Here is a 13,582-nt window from a genome sequence, read left to right as displayed (position 1 = left end):
CCCTGACTACCCAATACTACCAGTGAAACCCATCCTAGTCTTCTTGTGGCATCATGTCCCTGGCTATGCCAAGCCTTGTCGGCCATAAATATAGGATTATTGTATCCCAGAAGGAAGAAAAAGCACGAGAAAGTTGGCTGCAAGGGAGCCTGTTTGTGGGATGATTGGGAAGTAGGGTTGGAAGGGCCCTCACAAGGTTATCTAGTCCAGTCCCTGCTCAAGGCAGGGTCATCCCCGACTATACCATCCCAGCCAAGTGTCTAATGCTCTTGAAAACTTCCCGGGATGGAGATTCAACAGCTTTTGTCCCAATGCTTGACCTCCCTTAGAGTCAGACAGTTCCTCCTAATCTCCAGCCTCAGTTCCTCCTGCTGCAGCCTGAGGCCATTGCTCCTAGTCCGGTCTCCGACAGCCACCGAGAGAAGCCCATCTCCATCCTCTGTCATCACCCTTCAGGTGTGTGAAGACGGTGAAGTCTTCTCTTCTCCAGACTAAATAACCTGAGCCCTTTCAGCCTTTCCTCATTAGTCTTGCTTCCCAGGCCTCTAATCATTTTTGTCCCTCTCTGCTGGGTTCTTTCCAATCTATCCATATCCTTCTTGAAAAGTGGGGCCCAAAACCGGACACGGTAGTCCAGGTGAGGCCTCACCGGTTCTGAACAGAGTAGAAGAATCGTTTCCCTTGATTTGCAAGGGAACTCCTATTAATACAACCTAGGATGCTGCTGGCTTTTTTTGCAACAAGAGCACACCCTTATGCAAAATAAAATAAAAAGAAATAAAAAATGAGTATCTTCAGCAGTAGGAAAGAGCCTCAAGAAAATGGCAGGCCAGAGAGATTGCCTTTCATGTTGCATGATCTGCTTTTCAAGAGCCTGCCGCAGTAGGAGAAGGCTGATTATGAAATAGCGCAGAACAACAGGCGCTTGTTTGCACTAGAAAACTTCTGCCCGTGTTTTCCGGCAGTAGCAGCGTGACAATGGGAGCCTGCTGATGGTGTGGCCTGGTGGAGCCCAAGGGGAGGCTATTGTGCTGCTGTGAGTCCTGGCAGTGTTTTCACAATATAGTGAGACGGGGCAAGAATTGCTGGCTACTCTCTGCAAGAGACCTGGGGCTGGGGAGACCAATGCCCCCTCCCCTTTGCATGGGAACCCGAAAGCACTCCAGGGCAACGCATGTTCATTCCCTGAGAAAATGCAACAAGCCTTATACTGGTGAGATTTCTGTGCAAGTCTGGTGAGAGACGCACTTCGCAGAAATTGTTGCACCGTCGCCGCAGAACGACGTCACGGGACTGATGGGGCTGATGAAATGGGACGTGTCCGCTGTTAATCCCAGAAAACACTTGTAGGTTCCTGAGGTTGTGAACAGACAAACACTTACACCGGGTAGCATGTTGGTGCTCCATGCTGGTGCATCGGCTACCCACGCTTAACAATTTTATCCGTCTGCTCATCTCCTGCAGTAAATGCAGCTCAACAGTGGTGCTCTAGCTCTGTCTCATTTTGGGGTAAACTGCCCCAGTTTGTCTGTCTATGCTTATCCCATGGTGAGTGGAAGTTAAACAGCTACAGCAGAGCAGTAAATCCTTCCCCCTTAAAATGCCACCATTGCTTGCCTGTCCAGACCTGAACTACCTCCCCATTTATTTGTTTTTTAGAGACTCTCAACCAGAGGATATACGTTTTCTGTGACCTCCCTCGGGCTCTGATCAGCTGGAATAAATAGCTTGCAGGATAGGAGAGGGATCTTCCCCAAATACTGTCCAAAAATGCTTTACAGTACCTGGAGGGTAGCGTTTCTATCTAGGATATTGCAACATCTCATTGCCCGAGAGGAAAGCTAACAGGATGCATAGAAGACGAAGGAATAGGGATGCTGGGGAAAAGTATCCCCCTCGTGACAAATTCAGTGAAAGCGAAAAGATTTTGTTGCCATGTCCCTACATCCTGCTCCAAGATTTCACCAAAGTAAATACAGATATTCGGGGGTGTTAGGTGGAGGTTAAATGGTTCAAATTGGCTGCCCGATATTTTGGTAAGTCAGGATTGGGGAAGGGGCAGGCTAGTGGGAGGGTTGGGGGTCCACTGGGGGATGGGGGGCAGGTTGCCACAACCTGTGGGTGGGTTGGGGTGGACCTCCCCATCTCTCAGCGAACCTACACTCCCACCCCTCCACACACCAGGACTTGTTGCTCGGCTTCGGCAGCAATTGAATGCTGATAAAAGTGGTTGTACCCGGAGTGGCTTGTGGCATGGGGCTTGAGAGGGCTGGCTGGTTGGGGGGTGGGAAGGAGGGCAAAAGTAGACAAGTGCAGGGGGAGGGAGGGGTGAAAAGAGCAGCCCCAGGGCTGGGGCCAGTGGCTGGGCTTTCCCAGCACTGGGACTCTGCAGGGAAAGTACCCAGAAGGTGCATGCACCAGTTTGACCTAAATCAAATAAGTCTGATACTACATAGATCCAGGTTTATCTTAAACCGGGTTCTGCAATATTTAATCTGGTTTGCGTGCGTGGAACTTCTGTTCAGTTACAGGTTTAAACTGGTTGCCGGTCACTGACACCTGGCCTGTAAGTGTAAGGTCAGCACCAAGACAGGCAACGTTTAAATCAAGCAGTCTTTTTGAACCCAATTTATTGTCCCCAAATGTCTATACTTAGCCCAAAAGATTGAAAACCCAAACTCCCCAAACTTCAGGTTTTTAAAAAATTGTCTTTGGCAAAGTAAACATTTCAGCTGGTTGGGGGAAAACATTTTTATCCTGAATAATTTTACCCAACTGTCCCGAAGTTTCCAATCTCCAAGTACCCTTCCCCCAATTTTTATTTTTTTTGGAACCAAAATCTGAAGAATTGTTGACTTGCAATTTTATCTGGCCCATAAATATCCTCTTAGAAGGATATTTTCTACAGAAAGCTGCTTTTTTTTTTTTTTTTTTTTTAATGAAAAAGCCTCTTTTGGTTGAGGGGAAAAATAACATTTGAATGAAAAATGTGCTCCATCTCTACTCCAAGTAACTATTTCTTTCACCTCTGCTCCTGGTAGTTTTTTTTTCCCATGGACTATGTGTACACTTCATTTTGCTTCCTTCTTTCCTTCTTGCCCTGAAGCTGGGGTTTCAGCTTGACACAGTGGCTAAGTACAGACAGTCAAAAAGCCGGAGGCTGAATTGATTCAATCTTCTCAGGTTAGTCTAAGTTGCATAGATTGAACTGAAAAGCAAGTGGCCAGTCATTCACTTTTGATTCTGGAAATGCAGGCACATGCCTGCAGGAGCCCAGGCCAGAACCCGAGGGGCGCAAGAGCAGTGTTTCTCAACTTGTGGGTCGCGACACAAAAGTGGGTTGCAAGAATATTTAAAAAGGTTGCAAGCAAGTCCCAGAAAAACATGGGAAAGTGTGGGTTTCCCCTTGCAGGCTGGCAGTATTCCAGCCTACAAGGAGCTGCTTGGGGCAATTGGAGGCAGCGGGTGCACGTGTACGTGGCTGGCATGCAGCCAGGCAGGGATGTGGGAGCAGCCCTAGCAGCTGGATGCAGCTAAGTGTATACAGAGTATTAGGGGAAGGTGGCTGGGTGCCAGGGCTGCATCAGGGCAGGGGAGTGGGGGGAAGGCGCCTGCCCCTCCAGCAGGGGAAGGGAGTGGGGGAGGCTTCTTCGGGGGAAGCTGTGTGGCTGGGCAGGTAGCACTGGGGCCAGGGCCCAGACACATGGGGGTGGGCTGGCCGGGAGCCAGGTGGGACCCTGACCAAGCTGCCTGATGCAGAGCAGGACCCCTAGCTCAGGAGGGCTGGGGAGTACCACAGGCCTCCCCACCTCCTCCCTTCAGCCCATGCCGGGGCCAAACTCACTCTGCTGCCACCCTCATGAGATAGAGCTGCTGCAACCACCATGCTCTGACCCGAGTGGGATGGGAGCATCTGGGGGGGCCCTCTGGCAAGGCTGGGGGGTGCAGAGGGGTGTGGGTTGGGAGCGAGGGCCTGGGGGGCAGGGGACTTGGCAGTGAGGGCACCGGAAAGACCAGGGGGCGGTGGGTCGGGACTGGCCATCGATGTTTACAAATGGGTCCTGGTCCAAAAAAGGTTGAGAACCGCTGGGCTAGAGCACGTCTCCCTGCGCGGCTGGAGCAGACAGCTTGGGCCAAGGCTAGCCTGCCCACCCCGAGCTGGGGGGATGCAGGGGAGGGACAAAGCATCCTGGGATGCTGGAGGACTGTGAGTTAACTTGGATCTGGACGGAAGTTCAATAAATCAATTTAACCTAAATCAGGTCAGTTTGATACTGCATCCATCCAGGTTTATCTTAAACCAGTTTAGGCCATTTATGTGTACTGAACTTCTGTCGTGTTACAGATTTGAACTGGTTTCCGATCACTTGTACCGGTTTATGTGTCGTTTCTGTCCCTAGCCAGTCAATAGCATCACCAGGATTAGCTCCATTAGCCCCGTGAAGCCTGATTCTTCCTCCGGACAGGTTTCACATCATGCTTACTGTGCAGACTTCTGTCGAGTCCTAGTGATTTGCCCTCAACAGTGAAAGCCAGTCAGGTTCAGCGGGTTGGCCTGGCTGCTTTGCACACGTGTTTGTCTTCTGTCTTGGTTTCAGGTTTGCACCTGGACAATGTGAGTTTTACACTTGGCAATGGGTTTAGTCATCCCGCTACTTGAAGACATGTTGGTGGCACCAGCTAGAAGAAGAAATGAACACACATTTCCAGGACTACCCTCGAGCAAACGCACGCAGCAGTGTCAGGAATATTTAATTATAGGGGATGTATCATGCTGTTGCATTTGGTTGGTTTTGTTTTTTTTTTAATCTGAATTCGGTATTCAGTTCCTGGGGTTTCATATTCCAAATATTTTATGATCTTTGCAAAATGTTCTAAATGAAATAATTGTTGGTGCTGTCGCAATCGGAGCCTCCCACGATGGAAACATTTCTGTGAAATTTAAAATAACTAGAAGCAAATGGGGGGGGAAAAATTAGTTTTTAAAGAACAGTGCTCTCCAGGGAATCGCCGAGGAAGATAGCTTCAGGAGCAGGGCTCAAATTCGGCAAGATTCACCAGGTGGATGAGAGAGATCAAGCTAAACAGTGACTTTAATAGGTTACTCTGATCCACTCCTATATGACTCCAGCTTGTACTGTCAACCCTTTAATACAGTTTTAAAGCAATTAATGGTTTTTGCTGTTCTAAGGAAAATACTAAAAAAAAATCCTTTTATGAGCACCTCTATTAAATCCTCCTTCTCCATCAGACTCGCAGATGTCCTGTTTTAATAAGGTATGTGCCTTGCGCGCTGTTCAACTCAGCTTTTTTTCCTATTGAAGTTGTCTGTGCGTACGCGATAAAAATGGGAAAAAATTAGCAGTCTGCTCGTGTTGCACATTATGATGAGTCACGGCTGGCTCTGTAGGGTGTTTTGTAACGGGAAATGGAGTCACACATGGCACGGGCAGAGTGGATCTGTGAATAATGGTGATAGCCGCGCTCCGTGGATCATCCAGACTATAAACCCAAGGTGGTCGTGGGGTGGCTCGTCCAGCTCAGCGCATGCCGGACTATCACAACGTGTTGTTAATCATGCTGTATAGCCACGGCAAAATATTTAGCTCCTGAAGCAGAGAGGAAATCCTGTTGAATCTAAGATCAGATCAACTAAAGGACATTTTGTCCGCAGAACGTGTTTCCTTGCTGCTACAGAGTGATTTAAGTCCCGACCGGGCCAGTAGCTGCCTGTAGTTTCGTGTTGCAAAGCCGGCTTTAATTCCCGGCTTCCAAGTGGCGGGATCTAAAAGCAACGTGGAGGCAGTTGTCTGTCACGAAGATATTTTTCACCATGCTGCAAAGAGGTGGGACTGTTAAGAACTGAAGTACTGTGGCAAGGGCAGTTTATAGCTCAGCTCGTTACACAGAAATGCTTCCTAAGACACCAGTACGCTTTCACCGGTGCATCCTATCCGGAGTTGGACGGTGAGATCTCTCCAGGGCAATAGCAACTTGTTTGTAGAGCGTGCAAAATCAAGCTCTGGAAGTCTATTTTCTGCACCTCCGTTGCCCTGTTCGGTGTGCGATAGGGTGTGTGGCAAAGAAAGAAGGCTCTGAAATAAATGGGTTATAGGAGTGCAATGTTCTCTAGCAAATGGCCTCCAGGGCCCTGTGGCTTCCGGGGATAGGCAAATGGGTTCAGGAGAATTAAGAGTCAGTCCAAACCTCAAGCTAAGCCGCAACCCTTTTCAGTCTCCAAAAAAAGTCTGGCCTACTCTCTAATTTTTGCACTCCCTGGTTTGGGCACGGAGGAAGAGTCATGCGAGATCTCTTTTTTTTTTTTTTTTTCGGAGGGGGATTTCTTTTTTCCGTCCCTTCCGGATGCTGGTGCAAACCTAGTAAAGGGGCTTGAATGCTTAACGGAGCCTTCTGCGCTTGTAGTCGCTGGCGGTGATGCAGCTGCGTCGAGAGGCAGTACAGACTAATGGACGGAGCGTGGCATTAGGTGCCAGGAAGTCCTGGACATCGGTGTTGTGTCTGCTGCTGATTTGCCTGGTGAGCTTACACACGTGTTTAGAGCTCTGACCGTACGTGTTTTGGAGAGGCGTGGTGTAGGGAAGTTAGTTAATGTGTGCGAAAGCCAAGGATGACCTTGCCTTGTGCTCTTCTAAGTGTTGTTACCGTGGGGCCTGCTCCAGATCAGTGACTCTCAGCCGGGCTGCTGCAGCACCCTGGGGTGACCGGAGACCCTTTCAGGGGTGCTGCAGGGTGTCACGCAACGTCAGCCCTCGTAGGTGTGCAAACAGGCTTCACAACCCAGAAATTTCAAGCAACCCATAGCATTAAAACTCTTTGGCCCCACTACGGGCTTTCTGAGTTATGTGCAACAGCGGGATTACTCTCTCATTTTTCTGTCGTCAAAAAAACGAGTGAAAACCAAGAGCCGGCGTTGCCCGAGGGGGGCTTTGAGTCTAAAAAGGTTAAGAACCACTGCTCTGGAGAGCTAGTACATGGCCCACGAGGATAGGAAATGTGGTTTCCATCGGTCCCTACTTGGAGAAGAGAGCGGGGATGGCGGGCAGAAGTCCACGAGGAGCTCGCAGGCAGATGGTTGCACACAGACCTCGAACTACAGGAGCCGAGGACGCGACTCCAACGCGGATGAAAGGAATGAGCATCCGGTAGCAAACAGAGGGCAAGGGCGCTTGTGTGTTAGAGTGTCCAGATGGCTCCATTTTCAAGCCATTCATAATGACCTGTTGCTTGTGGCTCCAGAGCCATTTATGTATCTATCCACCTTGTGGTCATTTTATCCAGGCCACAGTTCTCCAGTTGGCTTGGGAGAATGTCACATCAAAAACTTTTCTGAAGTCCAAGCGTGCTGTGTCCGCTGCAGGCCACCCAGCTTGTTAGAAAGCAAGCTGCTGGGACCAGATTTGGTCTTAACAAGCCTTTGCCCTTCCAGATGTTTGCAAACGTTGACCTCTGAAATTTGCTCTGGTAGCTCCCTTTGGTATGGAAGTCAGGCTGGTCTGTAATTCTTCGGGGTCCTTTTGTTAAAGACGGGCACTAGGCGGACGCTATGTTGGCATTTTCCTGGTCGTCTGGAGCCTCTCACGCCTCCCGTGACTTTGTAGATATTATTGCCAAGGGCTCTGAGATCCCTTCTGCTGATTCCTTCGCTTGCTTGGGGAGAAGCTCGTGAAGTCTTGCTGACTAAAATGCATTCAAACAAATCAAAAGCTTGGGTACTCTCTAGTTATCGCGACTCTCGGCCTTTCACCTATGTTAGCTGTCTGGTTGTAGCTTTTTTTTTCGTGAAGACTGAGCAAAATAGCTGTTCTGTGGCTTTGTCTTCTTTACATCTGGTGGTTAGGGGTCACCCTGGCTATTTAGCAGTGGATCCACAGCTTCCTTGGGTTTTTTTTTCTGAACAGCATATTTATAGGACTTCTTCTTGTCCTCCGCCAGGTGTGGCTCTCTTTACCTTGGCTTCATTGATTTTTGCCCCTGCCAGTTCTTCCTATTTACTGGTCTGCCTCCTGCCTTTACTGGTCCCTTCCTTCCTTTGCCTGTATGGTTTCCTTTTGACTTTGGGGCATCTCAGAAGCTCCTTGTGTGGCCACATCAGTCTCCAGCCATTCTTCTTATGTTTCCAGAATAGCTCCATGTTAAATGCCCAGGCGGTTGGCCAAGGCCACCTTGGCTCCATGTTAAGTGCCAAGGTGGGTTTCCATCCACCTTCAGAAACTACAGAGCCTTTCTGGACCGCTTTGGGGTGCACCCGAGGAGCAGCGGCTGCATGGTGCTCAGCGGGCCTGGGATTGCAGGCTGAGAAAAGGTGAAGATCTCATGCATCTGTTCCTACGGGACCACCCCGCTTGGCTTTCGAAAGGCACCGGACAAAAGAGCCTGCCCCACACTTGCCAAGCTCGCCGTTTTTGCAGCTGGGGCTCACACCTTTCACTAATGTGGGCCAAGCCCCACTTGAGCAGCCCATGCACGTAGCCCCACTGAAGCCACGGGGACTTGCGAGGAAGGCGAGAAGGAATCGGCCACGCGCCTGTTTGTACGAAGGAAACGGTGACCTGAAAACTTGCCTCTGGCGCAGGCGAGGACTCCAGGTCCTAGGCTAGCCCTTCATGCCTGCGGTCGCGTATCAAACCCAGCCCGGCGGTGGGGCACGTTCAGCATTATCCCGCAGCCAAGTTGCAGTACAAAAGAGTCCCGGATGCAAAGTCCGTGGCTCTACCCAGCATTTTGCATGGACTCGAGTGGGACCAGGAGCTCAATCCTCTCCCTTGGCCTTTTCCTCCCCCCACTCCCCCTTATGCTTTTTTTTTTTTTTACAGATGCATCCTTATTTTAATTTATTTGGGAAGTACTTTTCCTCGGAAAGCCCATTCAAACCCGGCAGGGCCGTGCTCCCTCTGTGTGCCTGCCCCGGAGAGCAGCCTGCCCGGCTCACTTGTGGCTATGTGACACAAGTTGGCCCTATCAGCCAGGATGAGCGATATAGCATGAGGTATGGATGGGGGAGAGGGGATGTTCTCACTACAATTAACTTCCTTCTTTTGTGCATCCTCTTAGCTGCAGGAGTTCAGCCGATGCCGTTGCTTTTGCCGGCGTCCAAGCAGAATTTAATTGCGGATGATTTCATTCTGCCCTTTGGAGGTTGAAGCCCAGGGCCTGCGTCATACAGCCGTGAATTTAGGCAGGTTTTATTTGCATGTGAGTCATCAAGCTTTTCCAGCTGAATGTCACTAACTTGGAATTTTTCTCTGATTTTGTTTTTGTGTTCGTCTCTCGGTGTTTTTCCACCGCGCCCCCCCAAATATAGGAAAAGCTACGGCGTACTCTCGCAGGGGTTTGAATTGGCAGCTCCGAAGGAGAGTATTATGAATGTGCAAAGGAAAAAAAAAAAAAAAAAAGGGATGCTTTATTTTGCTCTGAGGGAGGGACCGGAGCCAAGTCAAATTGAGGGCTCTAATTTGGGAGTGGTGTTATTACAGGTCAGAGAGAATCAGTTACTGGCTATATTGGGAGGACGGTCACATGCGGTGGCTGCAAATGCTGTTCACATGATCGCAGCACAGTGGCTTCTACAATTCAGTTTTACTCTGTTGACAACACCAAAACGCCTGTTTATTTAACGGCAGAATAGAGACCGTGTACCGGTGGGCCTCCCCCCACCGCCCCCAGCTCCCAACACTTGCCTGCGCTTCCACAGATGGGTTTATAAATAGAGCCACTCCTCCAGTATGGGCAACTTCGGTCTCTTTATTTTTGTGCTGGAATCTGTTCAATGATGAACAGTTTAAACCATGTGCTGTATATCAGCACCGTGCATACCCTTCATAACTTATTTTTAGTATTATTTTTTCTCCCTCCCCCCACCTCCTAACTCCTTTACCCATGTTAGGCAACTCGGTTCGGACATTCGGAGCATTTCTCTAGCCTTCGGTGAAGCTCGGCCACGTTTCAGTGGAGCTTTGACTACCAAGTTTTGCGTGCAAAAGAGGAAAGCCAGGGGGGCGTTCCCCGTGTCGGCGCGCACAGCGTTCTGCACCAAAACCAGCAAAAGGGATCTGCGTTCTTGGGGATTAGCCATAAAAGAGGGATTCAGAAACTTCAGGTTCAGGATCTCGTGTCCTAGGAAGTGCCACTGATAATCTGGAATTGGGTTGGTGCCCGGACATGTGGGACAGTGTCAAGGGAGTTAAAACACAGCTGGTACTTCTAGTGCCCTTCATGGCTTGCGTGCCGCTGCTTGCGGCACCGGCTCCGAGACACCACGAAGGCTTATGGAGGCTTGCAGCAAAAGCGGCAAGCAGCTGGGTTATGCTTTGAATCCTGTGCAACCCGTTCTATTGCTGGACTTGGCCAAGGGCTCTGTGCCTTTTGAGCTGCGTGGCGCTTGACCCAGGATAACTTGGTAGTTCGTTGCCCCCTGGCCCATCCACACCCGCTTGCCCACCAAGCACGTTGGTGCCATTTCTAGACTCCCCTGCTTCTCGCCCCTTGTTCCCCCACCCCGAAAGGGAGGACGCTGGCAGACACGATGCTCTTGCTTTCTGCCTCTCTGTGCCAATGGCCCGAAGCAGGAGCGTGGATCAGACCCGGTGCGCTGCACAGCACAGCACAGCTGGGGCCACACTCCCTGCTCTTGGGTTTCCATCCACCGTGCAGAAGCAGCCTGTGGATTTAAACATCCCGCTCTCCTCCTGGCCTCTTTGAGGACAGAAACGCGATGTCCCCGGTGCACAAGAGCATGCCTGGCAAAGTAAATGCTGTACAGGCCTTCGTGGGTAGAAGTGGGCGCTCTGCCAGCTACCTCTGCCCCTGCCCAGCAGGTTGCTTGTGGATCTCTTGCTGCACTTGGAGACAAGCTCCCCTGCCCATTGCACGTGCACGTGGCAGCCAGTCCTCTGGGAGTGACTTTAGGGACTCTCATCCCATCTAACCCCAGAGCTCACTAGATGCCAGCCCATGCCTGCTCCCCATGTTTGCTGGGTTTCTTTTTTCCTGCCTTTCCCCCACTCCGCAATCCCGTGTCTTGCATACAAACCAGCGAGAGGGGAATCGGTGGCCTCTATATCATCCCCGAGATGTCTGGCCTGTCCATTCAGACCATTAGCAGAGCTTTTTTCCAGCCAGTTCTGGCCTTTTGGTCAACGGGACGTATTCAGACCACGCGGGCTCGGCTCCGCGCCTGGCTTCAGGTCCCCGTAGGAACAGCACTAATCACTAATCAGCATCTCGTCCTGCTCAGGAGTTTGTCTTCTCTTTCCTCTCTCCATTAGTCACATCATTCGCTGGTGCAGCTGAGTCTGGCAAGGCAAAGTTTGTGCGAGGACTTGTCTCTCGACCAGCGTTGTGCACCTGGCAGGAGGGAGACTAGGCAAAATATTCAGAAACCTCGAAGTGACTGAATTGTCCGTGGCTGCCCACGCCTGTCAGCTTCTGTGGCAATGAGGTGCTTCTGAGATTTTATCCCAGCATGTCTTCGCTGTAACCCGAGTAAACCCAATGCCCTGCGGTGCTGTTTACCCGTCCCCGCGTCAGGGTTAGAGTAACGCTCCCAACCTCGTCGTATCTGGTATTGTGCTTTGAAGCAAAAGCGGGCGGCAGCCCTGGCTCAGGAAAGCAAACCCATAAAACTTCCTAGCAGATGCATGGCAAGACCATTCCAAGTCTCCATGTACTTTGGTTCGGTACGACATAGATCATGGAAAAAGTCGTTCCTACTGAATATCCTGAAAGTCTGTGCTGGGCTGAAAGTCATAGGGGCCGCAGCCAGTTTTGAAAAGAAAAAAAAAAATCTGTGACTATTACTGTTTCCTGAAAATACAATCCTCCGCATCCCAAGCCAACCCCTTTTACAGCAGCGCGAATGCTGTTAAGTTGGCATGATGGGGGAAGTGTATAGCAAGCAGGCAAATCCTTATACTTCAGCACGCTTAGCAGCAAAATAGGACCAGATCCTTTTGTGGGTCTTTAAAGTAAGGAACACAGTAGGTAGGTTCTCCCCTTTCATGCCACATGTCAGCAAGATAATTGAGTGTTTTCTTTGCAAAACTCTGGCTTTCACAAAGATGAAGTTCCCATGCTGGCCCTTATCCATGTCTCTGCTAAGCTGGTGGAGGATGGACACGCTTATTGGGCTGTATGGGACCTGGTTTCATTAAAGATGCTCATGGGTGGTTTTCTCCAGCTGGTCTCAATGACTGAGTCCTTACCCGCAGTTCCTTCTGGTCTCCAAACCGGTGGCATCCAGCAGAAACCTCCCAGCAGTTTTGTCCAAGTCTAATCCAGTGCATCAGGGTCAGCAACTTGCCGGATCTGGTCATTTAATCAGGTGCATGGATATGGGGCAAAGACTCAGGGTCAGACGTGAAAGAGTCAGGTGCTCTCTTGCTAGCTCACAGTGGACACTTCCCCACGTCATGAAATACTGCACAGTGTGGCACGTGCTCCCTTTCCACGGCCCAGGGTTGGAGGGTGGACTAGCGGGAGGTTTAAAGCAGGGTACACAACAGCCGCTGCATCAGCAAGCATGCCTGGCATTTGCATGCATCCTTCTGGGCTCAGCTATGGCCTGGAGCTCTCTTCTTTCCTAACCCTCTGTTCACACCTAAGGAGTTAAACATGTGCCCTACATAATGCCCGATGCAGGCCAGTGTCACCTAGAGAACAGATTATTGTATGACCTTACACCCGTTCCTCACACGGTCCCATTTCTGCATTGCCCTTTGAACGGGCCATTCCTGTAACAAGGCACGGGTATTCCTCCGGGATAGGCAGCTCGTACAGGCGGCAGCAGGGAGGCCGTTCATGTTTTGCTGCGGCCCATACGTTATCTTTCTGACAATGCCTACAGGTATTGATCCCGGTGGATGAATTAGGGCCATTACACTTAACGATCAAAGGGGACGGCAGGTAGTTCACTCGCGCCAAAGCTAATCATAGCATCATCAAAGAAGCCAAAGACAGAAACGGCTTGCTTCAGTTAACCTCTCTAATTTGCGCGTGTGTCAGTGCCAGACCACACTTCCAGGCGGTATTTCTAGCACTTTGTCTTTACTTGCTTTCTGAGTCCCACCTTTGGTTTTACTAAAAAACCGGTGCAGAGCAAAGCGGGGAGCTCAAAGCATGGGCCACAGCTAGCGGTCCGTCTTCGCCCCCTGCCCCTTCTCCGGACAGCAGTGCATTCGTCTCCCAAGCACAGCCTCCTAACCTCTCTGCAGCAACTGCAGCAGTTGCTTATGCTGAAAAGGCACGTTAGGAAAGTATTTAATGTATTTTTAGCTGCTTTTAATGGGATGGAGCAGCTGGGATTGAGGAGGAGAGCCAGCACCGTGTGAGTAGATAGCCGTCAGTGGAAACCACCAAGGTTTCCGTGGATGATGGGTGGCCCGTCGGCACTGTTTCAGAGGAACCAGGGTGCAAGGCATGGCCCTGCGAGGGAATAATGCAGCTTCCAGCCTGGTGTTAGATCCGTTTTCAGGTTGCACCGCGTTGTCTCTCTTGCTCCTCACTGAAAAGCCAAGATATGAGAGATCTGGGAGGTTTGTAGAAGAGCTGAGTTGCTTTCCGCTCC

The 13,582-nt window shown here is 50.5% G+C and overlaps 1 protein-coding gene across 5 annotated transcripts in view; it reads left to right on the top strand.

Moving 5' to 3' along the window:
• Nucleotides 1-13,582, top strand: part of SAMD4A (sterile alpha motif domain containing 4A) — a 172,663-nt gene that overhangs the window by 67,952 nt on the left and 91,129 nt on the right. The window contains exon 1 of one of the 5 annotated variants that reach the window (XM_014519670.2): nucleotides 6,480-6,537. The exons of the other annotated variants lie outside the window; for them this stretch is intronic. The gene's annotated coding sequence lies outside the window, so the exon portion shown is untranslated. Of the gene's footprint in view, nucleotides 1-6,479; nucleotides 6,538-13,582 lie in introns of those variants that run through there. 5 annotated transcript variants of the gene reach the window in all.

This window comes from Alligator sinensis, unplaced genomic scaffold, assembly GCF_000455745.1.
Source record: "Alligator sinensis unplaced genomic scaffold, ASM45574v1 scaffold50_1, whole genome shotgun sequence".
NCBI classification, from domain to species: domain Eukaryota; kingdom Metazoa; phylum Chordata; order Crocodylia; family Alligatoridae; genus Alligator; species Alligator sinensis.
Note: the sequence above shows the minus strand (reverse complement) of the source record. Positions and strands in the feature narration are given on the sequence as shown.